General features: G+C 33.1%; 1 pseudogene; it reads right to left on the bottom strand.

Annotated features, from left to right (window-relative positions):
• Nucleotides 1-14,358: 14,358 nt before the first annotated feature.
• Nucleotides 14,359-14,986, bottom strand: LOC131028116 (germin-like protein subfamily T member 1; annotated as a pseudogene).
• Nucleotides 14,987-16,129: the final 1,143 nt, after the last annotated feature.

The following is a 16,129-nucleotide window of genomic DNA, read 5'->3' as shown; positions in this document are numbered from 1 at the left end:
TGTCAAGTCAACATTCCTAAATGTTGAATTGGAAGAAGTGTACATAGAGCAATCAGATGGATTTAAATTGACTGATCAAGGAGATATGGCCCGTTGGTTGAAGAAATCATTTTATGGACTGAACCAAGCGCCAAGAGCATGGTATGCTAGATTGGATAAGTATTTGTTGAAGCGTGGATTGAACAAAGGTATTGTTGATAGTAATTTGTACTTCAAGATTGATTATGATAACATTCTGATTGTTGAATTTTTCGTTGACGATATTATCTTTGGAGGGAATGATAGTTTGTGCAAATAGTTTGCTAATGAAATGCATAATGAATTTGAAATGTGTATGATTGGAGAGATGAAATTATTTTTTGGGGTTGCAAATCACACAGTCACAAAAAGGGATCGTTATATGAAATTCTTTTTGGGATTGCAAATCACACAGTCACAAAAAGGGATCTTTATATCTCAATCCAGGTATGTGAAATAATTATTGAAGAAGTTTGGTTTGGAAGATAAAAAGCTAGTTGGAACTCCTATGGTGATCAGATGTAAGTTAACTAAAGATGATGATTTTACTTAAGAAAATCAAACTAGATATAGATCTATGATTGGTGGATTGCTATATTTGACTCAGACTAGATGTGATATCATGAATGTTGTTTGTCTTGTTGCTAGATTTCAAGTTGGTCCTAATGAATCTCATGCTGTAGTTGTTAAAATAATTTTCAAATATTTGAAAGGAGCTATTGATTTTGGTTTATGGTATCCTAAAGATGATGATTTTACTTTGAGTGCTTCTACTGATGCTGATTGGGAAAGAGATGTGGATGATCGGAAGAGTACTTGTGGTGGTGCATTTTTCTTGGAAAAAAAGGTTGGTTTCTTGGTTGAGAAAAAAGAAGAATTTTATTTCTCTATATACTACAGAGGTAGAGTATATAGCTTCTACTAACAATTGTACCTAGGCGGTATGGATGAAGAGGATCTTGAAAGCTATTAGAGTAGTGTAAGATGAGCCTATTGCTATCTATTGTGATGATTGAAGTGCAATTAACATTTCTAAAAATATGGTGTTGCATTCAAAGACTAAGCATATATCAATCAAGTGTCACTTTTTGAGAGACAAGGTAAATAACAAAGAAGTCAGATTGTAGTATGTACCTCCAAAGGAATATATCATAGACATCTTCAAGAAGCCTTTGCCAATAGATACTTTTGAGTATCCCAGAGGGAAGTAAGGGGTAATTGTCCCTCCTGATTAGAACTGAGATGCATTGGTATGCATTAGTATGGTACATTTCATAGTCATATCTTGTGATCCAAATTTATGAGTGGAGGCTGCTACTCGGGGGGAGTAGTCAGTAAGTCATATTTGTGTTTTGAGGGCAAATACATGCCTTTGATATTGATATCAAAGGGGGAGAGAGTTATGTGAAAAACTGTGAAGTGATTTAGGGGGAAAGAGTGCAAAGTCTAACAGAGTGAACTTTTGATTTATTTGTCATTGATTGTTTTTCGCATCATATATTGCTATCCATACAAAAGGGGGAGATTGTTGGGGATTGTTGGATGTATGCTGTAAATATGTGCTTGAGAGATATCTGAGAGATGTGTTGTCATTGATGTCAACATATTTCTCTATCTATGACAGTGATGTAGTGAAATTCAGTGAGTTGGTTTGTTCAACATGATGATGATCAGAGTTTGTGGATTAAAAGTTTTGTAGAGTATTGTCTATAGTTGATTTAGTGCAATTTTTAGAGGCCCACTTGGATATTTGATTGAGTTATGAGTATATGTGTTGTGGCTAGTTTCTCAGTTGTTTAGTGGTGACAGAGTGTCAGTATTTTGATCTGCATTGCTCCACATTGTAATATCTTGATCCGCGGATTGGGAGATATGTTTGGGATGTTGATGTGTATCCTCAATTTAAGTGGTTCATGTTTTGGAGTTCCACAACTTATTTTTATAGGTTGACAATCGTTGCAGTTAATGTTCTTGAGGTTCTATATAATGATGATGTGATTCTAGTAATTCGTGTTGGTGCGGATGTTACGGTGGTAATTCATGATGATTGTGAATATTTCTAGATTGTGCTCTTTTTTTATTAGTAGTTTGCATTGATCGCTGACCTTGCAATTGATGATTTTCTCTAGTGTACTAGTGTTCTTCTTCTTTCTAGTCGATTGGATGCTTGTAGCATGTTGCATATGATTGAGCTGTAATTCTTGGAGGTGTTATATGTTCAAGGCAATTGATTTGGGTCTATGCTATGTCTTGGATGGCATTGCTTGGTCAGCATGTGATATTGTATCATGTGTGGTCATATTTTTGTAATTAGGTGGTGAGTGTTGATCTGACCTTGATGACCTTCACAAGGTTGATGTCATGTATAAATAATTGTAATATCATTGTAATTGAATGGATGTGGATGAGTGAGTGAGTATATGAGTAAATAATTTATTAATATTTCAGAGGTAGAGAAGTAGTGTGAAGAAGAAGAAAGTTTTTATGAGGTTAAACAAAACTATAACCAAGTATTAAGGAGATGTTATTTTCTAGCGCATTACTTTCGGATGTGATCCAAATCTATTTGTAAGACAGTGAGTCTTCCCTAGGTTGTAGCCCTTGTTGTTTTTTAGTAGTGAGCTCTAGGTAGTGTGTCTGAATGCATGTGCATTCCCCATTGGAATCATTATATACTTCTAACAAATTATACTCATATTGTGGGTTTGTTCCCATCATGGTTTTTCCCTTCACCAAGTTTTCCACATAAAAAATCTTGGTGTTATTTGTATTCTTGTTGTGTTGGTGTTGTTGATTAATTCTTTCTTGCTTAATTATCAGACCTGAGAATAAGTTTAAGTAGTGTAAGTTTTTGTGACAACTAATTCACCCCAGGCCCCTCTCAGTTGTCTGCCCTATTTCCATCAAACACATGCACAACAAGATTAAAATATGATCGAGCTATTCATTCTTCATTAGGCACTAATAAAGTTTGAGAAAATATTAGAATATTCACCATTTAAATTATTGAGCTCCAAGTGGTGTTTGCAACCCCAAATTTTTTTAAATCCTTTCCCTCCATTGATCGAGCTTTATTATAAACTTCATGGCCCTCTTGGTAATTAGATATGCCCATAAAACTATGTAAATCTCCACCATGGATTCTAAAAGCCCATCAAAATCTCAACACACATGCCTTCCAAATATTTTTTTCAATACATGCTTATTTGAGTCATGATGGAAATTACCATATTTATAAAAATCATTCTAGTCTCTGAATGAGGTTACAATACCAACCCAAATCGATGAAACACACTTCATATTCCCTTTGTCAGTGCTCCACATGAAAATTTGAACCTGTTTAGAAAAATCATTCTAGGCTCCGAAAGAGGTTATGATACAACCCCAAAGGGACTAAATACACTTCATATTCCATTTTTTAGTTGTCCACATGAATCTTCGAACCTATCTAGCTTTGTTGAGGAGTTCTAAATCGAGTCCAATTTATCAAAATGCACAAAAAATTCACATTTTCTATGATCATTGGCAATTTTTATGGCATTCGAAACCATTCAAAAATTCTTAACAAATATTGCAAGCCTACAATCTGTCCTTCATATATTAGAAAATTAGATGAGGTTCTGAACTTTACAAAAAATATCAATGAATAGAGAAAAATCCTTGGCTAAATACTCATTGACCTTTAAACAAGCTTTTGAATCCTGTCCAAAGCTTCAGCAAAGAAAGAACTTGAACCATCTTCCTCAGAAGTTAGCATATGCGTCTAGTGTAGAAACCTAGCAAGGAATATAAGAAACAAAGAAATACCCTTAAACAAAAGGTATGACCCCAAAAGTGAATTCGACAAAGTATGAATATTACCTAATACTCTTGATATATTTAAGAACATATTAGGGATTGGATTTGGTTCTAAACTAAGCCAAAAGAGATAATGATAAATTACGTTGAATAGTGACTTATATTTTTGAGAATTTCCTAATGAATATTAAACTTGTTGAGAACAATATGGAAAATCATGGGCAATAAAGGAACATTATTTATGACTAAATTTTTTTTGGGGAATCCTAAGTCACTCTAGTTGGCCATGTATGCCTCTTTTAAGAACAACAAGAATCTAGAAAGTATTTAGTTGTTAACTTCAACAAAGAGAAAGACGTGATATTATATAGTAGGAATAGAGATCCTACACTAATTAATAAATTAGTCTAGATAAATCCTTCTCTCATAAAACATTTAGAACACAAGCCGCTTGTTGGTTATATCCTCCAACAACTTCATTGGGATTCTGTGAAAGGTAAGGTAATTCTTATAATCAATAAGACTAGGACAATGGTCAATCTTTTTCTTCAAATTCTCTTTGTACTTTAGGCTCTGCAAAACCAAGGTGGGTCTCCCTTTACATGACACCATTTTCAGAGATTTCAATGTATAAATGATGCAAAAGTATATATAAATTTCACATAATAAGGTGAGGATAGATAAGATACCACTTCATTTGTTCAAAACCCTACAAGATCATTTTAGATTTTGCATAAAATGTAGAAAAAAAAACTATAAACAATAAAATAGACTTTGGATCTTCAATTTTGATGGTTTTTCTTGGGTTTAAACAAAAAAGTCAACTAGATTGGTGCCTTATCCATTACAGAATCTTGAATCTTTCAACCACTTTTGATAGCAACCTAAACACTAATTCAATAGTTAATTAAGCATTATCGCAGTACAATAATGTAACATTTTTTTTGCCAATAATGTATTCTTCTTACAATTTTTTTATAAAATAATAATATTCTCAAAATATAATTCAAAGAAAAATTATTCAATTCCTTGAATAGGAGCTATCAATTAAACATCCATTTCAATAATGTGTAATTAAGACCTCAATGATGCTTGATTATATGGAAAAAAAATACTTCATTACATCAAATAGACAACAACACTCTAAAATCCTATTCATATAAGCTACAACTGAACTATATATTAATATCACAAAATAGATTACAATATTTTCTTTATGAAATTTTAAAGATTACCATAATAGCTAACCTACTGATCTAAAATGATTATCTCTAGATTTAGAAATGTTTACAAAGAAACATAAAGTCTCTTATATATGAAAGTGAGCACACAAGCTCCAAAATGAAGTCACATGACTCATGTTTCTATTTACATTTACTTTTCACTTTTCACATCCAATTTTAAAAAAAGTGCTTGTGAGCATGTTATAAGATATGATTATATGTTTTTCAAACCAAAATAGTTGAGGTGGTTGAATCTATTGGAGTGTGATGAGGTTGATGCTAACTATGCCACAAAAGCCAAAAATTAGATATTAAATTGCTATACCATTGGACAACCACTAAACATTCAAAAAATGCATCATTTACTGAAAACGATGCTAATTGTAGAAGCATGATGAACAATTGAAATGAAAAATACCCCTATTTATTATACAGTTTTATCCATGCTTCATACATTTTCTATGAATTCTTATCTTCACATCACCAACTGGGTTATTTCCTAATGTATAAAAGGGTTTGATTCTCATTTATCTTCTCTATGTTAGAGTCACTAATTGACTCAATCTTCAAGGATCACCTACAAAGCCAAGATCAAACTTCTACACGAGAGCAACAAAGAGGATGAAATGATGATATTATCACACTCCAAAAGATACGATATGCATCAGCACTCCCTTGTACTGACCGAGCTAATAGGAACTCATCCGAGTTAGCTCTGAATTAGCTTATGAGGGAGAGGTGAGTACTGATTATATAGAAAAATGTGGGCACATAATTCCAAGAGGAATAATAACTCCCAAATAACCAAATTAGGTGGGAGTTGTACCTACTTGGAAAATACCAAACATGTGGCAAACCAACTCAAGTAGGGACAAATATATGGCAAACCAACTTAGGTAGGGACAAATAATTGGTTATGGGGAGGTGGCCAATGAATCCAAAAGAGGGTGTGACATTCAACCACCCAAATGTGGGTGTGAATGACACATGTAAATGTAGTACTATGCCAAATATCCTCATATAAACCATGTCCCTTATTAACCTAAGTATGCTTAATAATGTGGAGAAAAACTAAATATAAAAGACCTACACTAAGACCCCTCCTTAAGTATAGCTTAGGTGGGTGAAAAGATACAACGATGCAATGATGGGTTTTGGCTACAAGGCCATGTTAGGTACCCATTTACAAAACAATCTCTCATAAATAGAGTAAAGGAGAAAACCCAGTGGGACAAAACTCCTCCCTAAAAAGAGAGAAAAAAAAAAGTTTCCCAACACAAGAAGATTCTCATGCAAGGAAGAAATCCCCTCTGAAATAGAAAGGATAAGAAAGACTATATAGCCTTCAAAAAAGTAGTAAATTGTACCAATTGTTGATGCCCAAAACTAGATGTAGATGATGGACCATGATTGTTGAAGAACATTCCTTCCCTAGGAGGAAACAAAACCAAAGGTGTATGAAGATTGTATTTCCATTCCTTAAAGGAATATGTCAGAAGATTGAAAAAGATGTGTGATATCTCTAAACTTCGCTCAAGTGTCTTTGTGTTGATGCTGAAAGTTATCATCATCAAATTAGGTGTTCTAGGCTACACTATAGAAGATGACAATCCAGAACCTAGTGGAGATGGATGCAGAACAAAATCCAAAGACAAAGGTATCTCCTTCAAAGACAAAGGCGCTTCCTCCAAATGCTACTCAATAGTGGCCACAGTCATGTCAAACTGTGAGGAATGATCATGCAGGTAAAGAACATGAAGGTTTGAAGGTTTTCTCTCAAAATTTGAAGAAGATGAAGTAACTTTATCAAAGAGAAGATGTATGTACTCAATAGTGTCCTCCAAGTCAGCAAGATAGGATGAACAAAACAAACCTGCAATGTTTGTCAAGTAATCATCCCAAGTAGCCATGTCTAGAAGACAATTTATATCCCACAGTATTGAATCACAAGTAACCATGGATGTAGAAACACAAGTATCCTTAGAAGCAATAGTTGATGGAGGAGAAGGATTGCAAGGTTCAAGAATTTGATCTGATGTCAGAATATCTAGATTCAAGTAACTAAAGTTTTCCTCAGAATCAATGTTCACCCTAAGAGTTTGATTAATAGCCAAAGGATCAAAACCATCATTGTGTGCAAATTCTGAAAAAGGTATATAACTAAGATGCATGATCAACCATCCGGTAGCAATTAGCTCTCTTCTTTCCAAGTCTCGAATGATGACTAAACCAGGTGTGAACTCCACAGTCTTCTCTGCTCCACCATGAGTGATCTGATAGATGGAAAGAAGATTCTTTGACAAATGAGGTAGACATAAAATATCATCGAAAGTGTCATCCCCAATATCAATAGAACCTTTCCCAATCACACTCATATAAGTGTTGTTGCCCATCAAAATAGGTGACATAACACATGGCTCAAAAGAAGAGAATATAGATTGTGTAGAAGACATATAATGAGAAGCTCTAGAATCTAGGAGCCATCTCCCAGGTCCACAACTTGTAGTAGCACAAAGAGATTTAACTTTATTCTTTGCTACCTGAGAAGGAAGTATTGCATGATCTTTTACTTTAGTAGATCCTGACTGTTTTGAATTGGAAGAACTTGACTCAGACATTCTACAAGGAAGATAAATGTTGTTCTTCTTAAGATGATGTTTCAATTCATTTATAATAAGAATATTCTTCATGTCCAACCCTCTTGCAATATGTGCAAGTAAGCTTCTTCTTCTTAGATGTATTATTCTATGCTTGATCTTTATGTGGCTTTGGCTTTGATTGCTTCCACTTCTTATTAGAATCGTTTCCTAGATGCCCTTGTTTATCCATCAAAGCATGTGGTGTAGATGGTTTAAGAATACCTATGGTGATCCAATTTGATTTCTCAAGCATCAACAATTTTGTAAATGAATCAAATGAAGGTGTAGTTTAAGCACTACTCATTATCATCTGATGGGTTTGGAAGATAGAAACAAAAGATGCATACTTAGAAGGAAGATTTGAAAACAAGTTGAAAACCAACTATCTATCCTCCTTCTCAATGCCACAATCTTTACATTGTGCTCTTAGCTCATTTGCTCTAGTGACAAGTCTTGAATTGTATCAAAATTCTTAGGATCGAGATTTAGGAGATTACTTTCAAGTGTGTAATCTCTAATCTTATCAATTTGACCATATAATTTGTAAAGTTTATCCCAAGCTTCCTTGATTGTCTTACACTTATCAATGTGAAAGGTAAGATCACGAGATATATATTTTCTCAATATTCGAAGAGCAATAGAACTTCTAATGAGCCATTCTATTTTTAGATTAGGATCATTAAAATAAATGGGTTCTAAAATTGTGCCATCAACATAATGATTAGGCCTTTTTCCATTAGCTTACTCCATGCATAATTTTCCCAAGTGGCATAATTATGTGGAGTTAACAGTAGAAATTTTGCAGAACCCATAACTGAAAGTGAAAGAGCACAAGAAAGTAGATCAGAAACAAAAACAACAAGAGAGACCCCCCTCCCCCCCCTTTTTCACTAAATCAATGATCCCCCCAGAAAAATAATGATTTTGGCACTCTATAAATCAATGCGTTTACAATGCTGGAGTTGATTTCTAGTGTTTTACAATCTCCAAATGTGGACTCAAATACTGAAGATATAATAAAATATGAGAATGGTAACTTTAAAATTGCACCAATGGATAGTACTTGAAAAAATATCAACTTTCAAAAAAGAATCACCTCGATCCGAGGTCATATGTAAAAGTTATGTCCATTTGAAGTTGAAAAATCCAAGATTGTCCTTCACACCTGCTGAAAGAACTTGATTTTGTGAAAAATATGGATCACTTGAGGAAAAACAGGTTCCACCACTATGAAGAGAACAAAATTCTACCCCAAATCCAAAAATATTTCTCACAAAACAGAGCTCAGATGACTGAGATGTGGCCTTCAGGAGATTAGCTTCAAAAATGAAAACTCCATTGGTCAGGGGGTCTTCAATTGCAAAAGTAAGCCTTCACCAAATTTAGCTGAATTTCTGCTAAATATATAGCACTACCAAAATTTGGCTGAGAAACCAAATTTGTCTTTTAACCAAATTTAAAAAAAGCTCCAGATAAAAATGGATCTTCTCCAAATTTTTAAAAAAATATGTCGATGGAGTCTCAAATCTGACGTTCACCAAAATATGGAGTATCTTATATCAAAATTCATCTGTTAAGCTTTCTGGAACCGATGGCGATGTCCATTTTATCTGAAAATGCACCTAGCAAAAGCTCACTACTTAATTTCTCCCAAATTCGAGAGGGGCCTTGTAGATCTGGAAGTTCTCCTACCATGCCAGAGTCACCAATGGACTCAATCTCCTAGGATCACCTACAAAACCAAAATCAATCTTCTACACGAGAGAAAGAGAGAGGATGAAATGCTGAAATATGGTGCAATAACATAATGATGATAATATCACACTCCAAAAGATACAATATGCATCAGCACTTCCTTGTACTAACTGAGCTGATATGAACTCATCTGAGTTAGCTCTGAATTACCTCAAAAGGGAGAGGTGAGTGATGATTATATGGAAAAATGTGGGCACATAATCCCAAGAGGATCAATAACTCCCAAATAACTAAATTAGGTGGGAGTTGTGCCTACTTGGAAAATGCCAAACATGTGGCAAACCAACTCAGGCAGGGACAAACATGTGGCAAACCAACTCAAGTAGGGACAAATAAATGGTTATGGGGAGGTGGCAAATGAGTCCAAAAGAGGGTGTGATATTCAACCACCCAAATGTGGGTGTGAATGACACATGTAAATGTAGGACTATGCCCTGTGTCCTCATATAAACCATGTCCCTTATTAACCTAAGTATGCTTAATAATGTGTAGGAAAAATAAATATAAAAAACCTAAACTAACACTCTACTATTGTGCATAGTGTGAAAAACACTTTTATTTCCTTGTTGAAACTATCATTACCTATTTCTAGTGAGAATAATTCATCCGATGTGCTACTTAGTAGATTAGTCTTGATTTCCTCATTGGCACACATGAGTGAAGATAAAGTTGGTATCATTGTATTCAATTCTCCTTTTCATTTCTTCAATGGCTTGGTTATCACATTATTATAGTAAATATAAGGCATAACTCTCCTAACAACTATCTTGAGGGAAATTTTTATCTCAATGTAACCTCAAAAAGACAGATTTGATATAAATATAGTATTTAGATGACAAATCCTAAACATTAAATAAAAATTTAATTCAATTATTTAAAAATATATATTTACAATACACAAAAAATTGAGTTGATGTCAGTCATCAAGTTCAGTCAAACCAATTCGAATAGAAAACTTTTTTGAAATTCCAGTCGTGGGAAGACTTTACACGGCGAGAGCGTTAACTACAACGTGCCACGTGTCGGCAATCCCGCGATTAACGGCAACACACCATCTTTGACAAAACATCTTCGAAATTTGTAATAACATTATTCACTTCTATAATATATCGTTGGTTTTTTGCTGACGACAGTTTTCGCGAGTGTACAAATCCACAAACATATTGAATATATCCGTGTTTTTCTCTTGATTTTGTACATGCAGTTTTGCTAATCGAAACTTTCGTTGAAAGTTTAGTTCTTTTAGAGGATTATTATATCTTTCTTTTCTTCAGTTTGCTATAAATATATCTTGCTTTTCTTTAGTTTGCTATGAGGGTTTGAGTATTTTTATGGATAATTGATCTTTTCTAATTTGGCATTAAGAATTGAAGCATATATATTCATTCAAATATCCGGTCCCATTCCATTAAAATCTAAATATAATTTTATCTTTTTTTTATCTCTGAGTGAGTTTTCTGTGAGGTAGTAGAGAGAGAAATTGTATTGCCTGCTCTACCACTCCAAGAGCATGCTCTACCACTACAATCCCTGGACTAACTGCCACACATCTGAAAATTGATTTCATGAATTAACTATCATTCTGAATATAATATCTTGCCAATGAATTAACTATCATTCTGAATTAGTCGCAACATTTTTGCCAATTCATCTTGTGGATTAGACGTTGAACATTTTCGCTACCAGTTCCAGGTTTTGGTGTAACAGTAAATATATATTTGGTTCAATTTTCCCAGGTTTAATGGAAGAGGCATTCGACTGACTACTACATCTAGTAAAATTTATCTTGTAAACTGACCATCACTCTAAACATAAATAAAGATGCTGATTTGAAAATTTACTAATATCAATAAATTTTGATATAACATTAAATAAACACTACCTTAATTTCTACTGATTTTTCATTTTATTTTCTCTAATCTAATTTGTTTGTATTTTTAAAAGTATTTGCAATTTATTTTATTAAGATAAACTGAGAAATGCTAAAATATATATTCTTGTGGTTTCAGCCATTAAATGCAATAATCATGGTTTCTGATAGCAAAAACATTTTACTATCATCTACCCTTATAGCTTTTACTAACAGTTTTTTTGGGGTTTCTTCGAGTTCTTTACACACTATAGTCTTTTTCATTCATTTTGTTGTCAGTCTTGTGGTTTAATGGTTCAAAGTTTAACCTTTTCATTAAGCTTAATATCAATATTATTAACAATATTTAGTCTTTATATTCTATCTCTTTTTTTCATCATTTCTCAAACTACTAAATAAATTAGAAATTTAACCATTATATATGTGCTATAATTGCAGGTAACAGAGTTTAGCTGTGGTGGGATAGTTGTGGGCTGTACATTCGATCACAGAGTTGCAGATGCATTCTCTGCCAACATGTTTTTTACACATTGGTCTGATATTTCTAGAAACTCCAAGCTTTACACGCTAGAGATCCTCCAAATTGTTGTTCTGAAATCAACAAAATGTATATGAAACTGCAGCCTTTACCACAAGCCATCAAATAAATCCCTGAACCTGCCAAAGCCAGTAGAATCTATTATCTTAGTTCCAAAGATATAGAAAAGCTCCAACACTGTGCAAATAAACATGGCAACAATTATAGCAAATTAGAAGCTTTTTCTGCTTATTTTTGGAAACTATTGATACAATGCCAAGAGATAAAGGACACAATGAATTGTAACATACGCATTGCTATAGATGGTCGCTCACGACTAAAGAAGATGGGAATGATTGCTAACTACTTCGGAAATGTTCTATCAACAGCTTTTGCTGCTGCTAATGCTGGTACCATCAAGGAGGAACCACATAGCTGGGCTGCAACGCTAATTCATGATGCAATATATAGGGCAGCAAATGAAGAGTATTTTCAAAGTTTAGTAGATTTGGTAGAGATGTCCAAGCCATCAATTGTGGTTCCTAGGGATTTTGTAAAAGGAGATGAACCAGTATTTGTGGTGTCTTCTGGGCTGCGTTTTCCCTTGTATGAGATCGATCATGGATGGGGAAAACCCATTTTAGCAAGCTATTATTTACCTTTCTCTCGAGGCTACGTGATGCCAACCCCTAGTGCTCATGGAGATGGCATTTGGCTAATATACGTGAACTTCCTTGTCGATCAGTTGAAATCTATTGAATCTCACAGGAGCTTTTTGCTGGTATGAAAATTGTATAGCTATACAACTTCAACTACTTGTGGAATTTTAATTGTTGTATACTTGCTTCCATTAAGGGCTCTTGTTTCTTCAAATATAAAAAAATGTTTTAATTCCCCTCTCTTTATATTTTATATTATGGTGGGAATTATACTTGCTTCCATTAAGGGCTCTTGTTTCTTCAAATATAAAAAAATGTTTTAATTTCCCTCTCTTTATATTTTATATTATGGTGGGATCAATTCCCCTCTCTTTGTATTTTATATTGTGTCATTCTAAATATTGAATGGATGTTTCAATCTCTTTAGAATCAATTTCTCATATATCATTTGTTCACGTCTCTCAAGTTATTTATCTATATAATATAGATTGGAATTTTTTTAAATATAATTTCTAACTTAACATAATTATTATATTATTTGAGATATATTTTCTTTGATTAATTCATTACAAAATAAATTATATTTTTACAATTCTATGATAATTACTAATCACCATGTGCTACTTGTTAATTTTATATCAATATAAGGTAAATAAATGATTACTAAATAAATCAAATTTTCATTAATATAAAACATTGAGTTATATGAAAGATAAATAAACAATACATTGAAGCAAATATGTCATACACCCTTTCTAGCTCTTTCAATGTGAATGAATTTGAAATCAATCAAAGGATCATTCTAGATTTCTTCTTTTGTTTCTAACTTTCGCTATAATATATCTTTTTTTTATGCTCTTTAATATCAATAAATTGATGAAATATTAAATATTCTTTGTTTTAGATATTACAGTAAAATCTATACATGAAATATGGTGGTTCAACACTTTTAACTTGAAACTGTTTATTTTTATTCTCCTTGAGATATCATACTTATGGTGTTGATCATTGTGTGAATACCAACTATCGTATAACAAGATATTATATTTCATTAAATTATCCTGAATGAAGACTAAGAATTAATATAATCATCCATTCATTTTTACACTTCCTTTTTTCAAACTCTTTAACATTTTTTATTTTTATTAAATCTAATTAGATTAGAGATGGATTTAGATTAAATTAAGGAGGTGTTAAAAGTAGACAATAATAATTTCATTTGAAAAATGAACGATTTATATACTATTCTAATAGATCTGATGAAAGATCTCAAAGATTCAATTATTTTCAGATTAGAATTTACTTTTCACATGTATGCTTTCTCAAGCTTGGTATTAACTAGCATACGCCCCTTGTAAATAAATCACATGGATCAATCAACTGACCCTTCTTCTGGCCGCTGAGGGCATTGATTCCCTCTCCATTAGCTCTATCGAAGCTTACGTCTCTGCTTCATGGTTTATAATCCGTAGAGATGTGACTTGTCCGAAAAAGATTAGAAAATTGCCACCAGAATTTTGAAGTGACCTCATTTTGAAACCTTTACTCCTATTTTGGAAAACATGTTCTTAGTTGCAGCTAGTCATAGATATAAATGCGTCAAAAACTTTTGCGCTGTTTAGTACAAACATTGATGATTATAAGAAAGTTTATAGTATTTTTACATTGTATAAATTACATAGACGCAAAATAATATCATTCAAAAGAATTAATGTCTTAATTTCAATTAAGAACAGCCTATGAGGGTTAATATAGCATCCTCTCTGAACAGAATGACTTACTTATTAGAGCAATAATCAGGGATTAATGCCCTAATGGTGCAGGTGCTGGTGCAGTGGTTTGCCCAGAAATCAATTCCTTGAGCTGTTGATCGTTTACATTAAATGCCTAGGTCAACACATCTTGTGGAATGGAAGGATCGCCCAGAAATTAATTCCTTGAGCTGTTCATCATTGACATTAAATGCCTTGGTCAACACATCTTGTGGAATGGAAGGATTGGCTCCGAACAGGGCAGATGTAACCACTTGAACACCAGGCAGGTGGCTGTTAAAAGCAGTAATTGTATTAGCATATGATGCCCCCACGTAATGCACCAAGCCCCTTGGAATTACAAACACATCTCCCTTCTCCAACTTTTGTGAGAACAACACATTATTTGTGCTGATAAAACCAGCCAAAATAGTGCCCTCCATTACAAATATGATCTCAGTAGCACGAGGATGAATATGAGGGGGATTCAAACCACCAGGGGCAAATTCCCCACAGTTGATTGATATGCCCAGTGTGTTTACTCCTGGGAAATTTACCACATTACCTGCGGTGATATTCAACCCTAAATTGTTGTTGGTTTAGAGTGGATTAGATAGTCCCCTCAACAAGATATCTGATGCCTTCACAGCCTTTGGATATTTACAAAAAAGCGTTGATCTTCACATTAGCTTGAGTATTATCAGCCACACAGAAATCCTGTAGAGGATCTGGGTCTGATGCATTAATGGCAACCATTATAGATAGCCATAAAATGCAGCTCAGGGAAGCTTTGATCATTGTCGAGGATGTTTTCATTTCCAATCGGTGCGGAATGCTGTATGATATGAGAAATGGAAATAAGCTTGATATGATTTGGGCATACTAGAACCAGGTATTTATAAGGGTAACTGGGGGAATAATAGAATAATATAATCGATTTTTCTTAAGACTACGCGTTCCTTAGACTTGTTAAACCCATAATTTGGGATACTTGTGAAATGATAGTTGTTAGATTTTCATTAGGATGGATCACACAGACGAATTCGTCAATTGTGGGCGAGATACGTTTGTTTCAATGGTGGTTTTATTAAAATATTTACAAAGATATAAATAAATTCAGTGTATTTTTTTATCACTTTATATTAAACTAGTATACTTATATTTTAAAAAATCTATGTAAAATTTGTTGAGAGATATCAAATTTCAAAATATTTAACATTAAAAAAATGAATAAATCATTTTACTTTCTCTGTGATAAATGAGAGCTATGCAAGAAAATACTTGCATCAGTCAAAGGATTCACTATCAATATGTTATTAGAGGCATCATGCAAGAAGATCAAAATAACCAAACACATGCTTTATAATCATCATATTGATTGTAGAAATGTATTTACATATAGCATTTTTGAATAGAAATCTCATATAGTATTCCAAAATTCATAAACGATGAATAAACAAATCACCATACCTTCTATTTGACAAGTGATAAGTATGCAAGAAAATAATTGCAACAATTAATAGAATCACATAATATCTCACACAAATTGTACCCAAAAAGTATTATTTCTCTAATATCATAATAGAAGTCATACAAAATTGATAAATATTTTTAAAATGTGTAAAAAGTTTGTGAAACTAAAAAGTATTGAAAGTCAAATACAAAGCAACTATAGTAGTAGCACTTCATTGTAATGGTGTAAACCCATTACAAATTCTTCAGTGATGAGAATAGTATTATGACCTTTGTTTTGATAGTGATCATCATATACTTCTTTCAACATAGTTGGAAATCTAGCCACTATTGTATATGCCTCATGAGTTTTTCTTACATCATCTTCCATTTCCAATATTTCGAGTTCTTCGATGTCATCTATCATTAAGGCAGTGTTTTCAACTT

This window comes from Cryptomeria japonica, chromosome 4 (genome assembly GCF_030272615.1).
Source record: "Cryptomeria japonica chromosome 4, Sugi_1.0, whole genome shotgun sequence".
In the NCBI taxonomy this organism is placed as follows: domain Eukaryota; kingdom Viridiplantae; phylum Streptophyta; class Pinopsida; order Cupressales; family Cupressaceae; genus Cryptomeria; species Cryptomeria japonica.
The sequence above is the reverse complement of the archived record's forward strand: the minus strand, read 5'-3'. Positions and strand labels throughout refer to the sequence as shown.